At 52.5% G+C, this 3,682-nt stretch overlaps 1 pseudogene; it reads left to right on the top strand.

Moving 5' to 3' along the window:
• The first annotated feature begins 359 nt into the window (after nt 1–359).
• Nucleotides 360–3,297, top strand: LOC107113455 (annotated as a pseudogene).
• Nucleotides 3,298–3,682: the final 385 nt, after the last annotated feature.

The raw sequence follows: 3,682 nt of genomic DNA, 5'->3' as shown, positions 1-3,682 counted from the left end.
GCTACAGCGAGGGAAAAACTCTCATTGGTTGTTAAATACTCAATCTTATTGGTTGTTAATTGTAAATAGGCGTGGCTATATTAGCCCGGGAGTGTTTAAAAGGAGCATAGCTCCCAATGTTAATCTGTTCTGATTTTGAATGCGTTGAGTGTTTGTTCGCTACTTCAAATAAAGCTGAATCACTGAGCTGAAATCATTCTCCGATCCTTTGTTAGCGTGATCTAACAATTGGCGATGAGGATGGGATATTGGAGCAGGTAGGCAGCCCTGCAAACAACCCCACGACGGAAGAAAGCGAACCAAACACAGCAGCCGATCAAGCGGAGGCGCCACCAGCACCGGTGCCCAAGTCTCCCAAGATGGCTGGAAATCAGAAGTTCGAGTCCTTCGAACCTGCATCTGAGGACTGGGACGCGTACCTTGCCCGGTTCGAGTTCCATCTTGAGGCCAACGACATCACCGACGAGGCGAAGAAGAGGGCGAGCCTATTCAGCTCCGGTGGAAAAGGCACCTTTGACATCGCCAGGTCGTTGGTAGCTCCGGCCGACATCAAAACGGTGTTGTTCGCTGAGCTGACAAAGAAGCTAAAGACGCATTTTTCGCCCCAACCTTCTGAGATTGCCTGCCGGCATGCGTTTTACAAGTGGAGCCAGGCAGGGAACGAGACCATCGCAGAGTTCGTGGCAGCTCTTCGCAAAGCTGCACGACCGTGTAACTTCAAGGATGTGGAGGAGGCCCTCAGGGACCGTCTCGTTTGTGGCCTCAAAGATGAGAGGCTGCAACAGAAGCTGTTCGCCCGCACCACCCTGACCTGGGCAGTGGCCTACGAAGAGGCCGTGGCCGTAGAGGCAGCGGACAAGTCTACGAAAGAGGTCCGTCAGCGGCTGGCAGAGCACAGCGTTCATTCTCAACATGACAGTGAGGGCAATGAAGCGGACGATGACGTCAATGCCATTTGAGGCAAGCGGACCCCAGCGAGGCCGGCTGTTTTCAAGCCATGCTCCGGTTGTGGTGGGAAGCACCAGCGCGACTTCTGTTGGGCTCGAGATGTCGACTGCAGAGCGTGTGGGCGGCGTGGACACCTCGCCAGAGTCTGCAGGTCAGTGCAGAAGGACTCTACACCCAGCAGCAGGTCGGCATAGAAGAGCACACCAACCTGCACACGAGGCAAGCAGCATTTTCCTGCATCAGACACAAACTGCCAGATGACAGCGACCCTGACCAGCGCATCGGCCGTCAATCGCACCAGTTGCCAGGGCAAAATCACCGTGACCCCACTCCTCGATGGCAGACCGTGCACCATGGAGGTGGATTCCGGCTCTTCAGTGACGGTGATATCTGCCGCGTCCTGGCAACAGCTGTTCCCGAACCGAAGCCGGCGGCGGCTCCAGCCTGCAGAAACCAGAGTGTCCGATTTCCAGGGCAACCGAATTCCCCTGGCCGGACGGGACTCTGTAAACGTTGAGTATAAGGGGAAATGTGTTAAACTGTCATTCCTGATTGCTGAGGGGGACCGGGTCAACCTGCTAGGGTTGGACTAGTTTGAGCCATTGGGCATCGGTATTTCTGGGGTTAACAAGATGTCTGAGAATAAATGGGGCATGCTGTACGACCTGTTCCCTGATGTATTTGCCGAAGGGTTGGGGAGGTACAAGGCCCCCCCGGTTGCGTTTGACTTGCATCCGTCAATCAAACCGATTAGGTTAAAATATCGAAAAGTGCCTGTGTCCCTCAAACATAAGGTTGAGAAAGAGCTCGACAAACTAGTTGAACAAGGGGTTCTAGACCCTGTACCATATAGCAAATGGGAGACTCCAATCGTGACCCCTGTTAAATCGGATGGGTCCATACGAATATGTGCAGATTACAAATGTACGATTAACAAGGCACTGCAGCAACATTTGTACCCGGTCCCGGTGATAAGCCACATTCTGGCTTCTTTGGGGGGTGGCAAGATCTTCGCCAAACTTGACTTGGCCCAGGCATACCAACAATTGCCTGTCACCCCGGAGGCTGCAGAGGCCCAAACAATTGTAACCCACCAAGGGGCCTTTAAGGTCAACAGGTTACAATTCGGTGTTAACGTGGCACCAGGGATTTTTCAGGGCCTCATGGAACGATTACTGAGGGGGGTACCTGGCACAGTGCCCTATTTTGACAACGTACTAATTGCGGGTGGGTCTGAACAGGAATTACTGGACCGTGTTAAAGAGGTCCTCAGGCGTTTTCAAAATGCGGGTCTCAGAGTTAAGCGCTCAAAATGCACACTGGGAGTTGAAAGCGTGGAATTCCTGGGGTTTCGCATTGACGCAGAGGGAGTCCACCCCACGGATGAGAAGGTGTCCGCGATCCAAAACGCCCCTAGGCCGGTGAGTAGGAAGGAGCTCCAATCTTTTTTAGGACTCCTGAATTTTTATCATGCGTTTTTACCGCATAAGGCATCAGTGGCTGCCCCTTTGCACGCACTTTTGCATAAGGAGGTGAAATGGAAGTGGGGGCAGGCTGAGGAAAGGGCTTTTGTGGGAGTCAAGGAGCTGCTGACATCTAATGATGTCCTAACACATTACGATGAACACAAGCTCCTGGTGTTAGCTGCTGACGCTTCACCTTTTGGAGTAGGCGCAGTTTTAAGCCACCTGATGCCTGATGGGAGCGAAGCGCCTATCGCTTTTTATTCTAGATCACTATCTAAGGCAGAGCGGAACTATGCCCAGATAGACAAGGAGGGTCTGGCATTGGTAGCGGCTGTCAAAAAGTTCCATGATTTTATTTTTGGCAGACGATTTTTGCTGGTTACTGACCACAAGCCGCTATTGGGGATTTTTGCGCCCGATAAGCAATTGCCAAATATCATGTCCCCGCGCATGCTTAGGTGGGCGATTTGCAGGCATACGATTTTGACTTAGAGCACCGGCCTGGGAAAGCTATTGGACACGCGGATGCCCTCAGCCGGTGCCCATTGCCTGATATCGGCACAGACCCTGCCGCCGCCTGTGAAGTCTTGGCAATCGAGGAGCTCCCTCAAGCCCCTGTGTCATCCAAAGATATTACATCTCATACTATTAAGGACAGCGTGTTGTCAAGGGTGCTGAACTGGGTTTGGAGGGGGTGGCCGGTAGGGGGCCTAGAACCAGAATTTCAGCCATACAAAGCCCGCCAAAAAGAGCTCTCAATTTCAAAAGGGTGCATTCTCTGGGGAAACAGAGTGGTGATTCCTGACAAGCTCAGAAAAAAGGTTTTGGAATCCTTGCATGAAGGTCACCCTGGCATGGTGCACATGAAGGCACTAGCCAGGGGGTATGTGTGGTGGCCGGGGCTGGATGCAGAGATTGAAGAATGGGTTCACGTGTGTACGGAATGTCAACAGAATAGACCAGAACCCCCTCAGGCGTCACCACAGCGGTGGGAACCCACAGGTAAACCCTGGTCAAGGGTCCACATTGATTTTGCTGGTCCCATACAAGGTCAGGTGTTCCTAATCGTGGTTGATTCAATGTCAAAATGGTTGGAAGTGTTTCAAATGCACACGACCACTTCCCTGGCTGTGATTCATGCATTGCGCCGGCTGTTCGCATCACACGGACTGCCGGACACCCTGGTCAGTGATAATGGGCCCCAATTCACATCCCAAGAGTTCGGTAAATTCCTTGCGGACAATGGCATTCGCCATGCAACGTCTCCA

This window comes from Gekko japonicus, unplaced genomic scaffold (assembly GCF_001447785.1).
Source record: "Gekko japonicus isolate JY-2015 unplaced genomic scaffold, Gekko_japonicus_V1.1 scaffold1725, whole genome shotgun sequence".
NCBI lineage: Eukaryota > Metazoa > Chordata > Lepidosauria > Squamata > Gekkonidae > Gekko > Gekko japonicus.
This window is presented reverse-complemented; position numbering and strand designations above follow the sequence as displayed.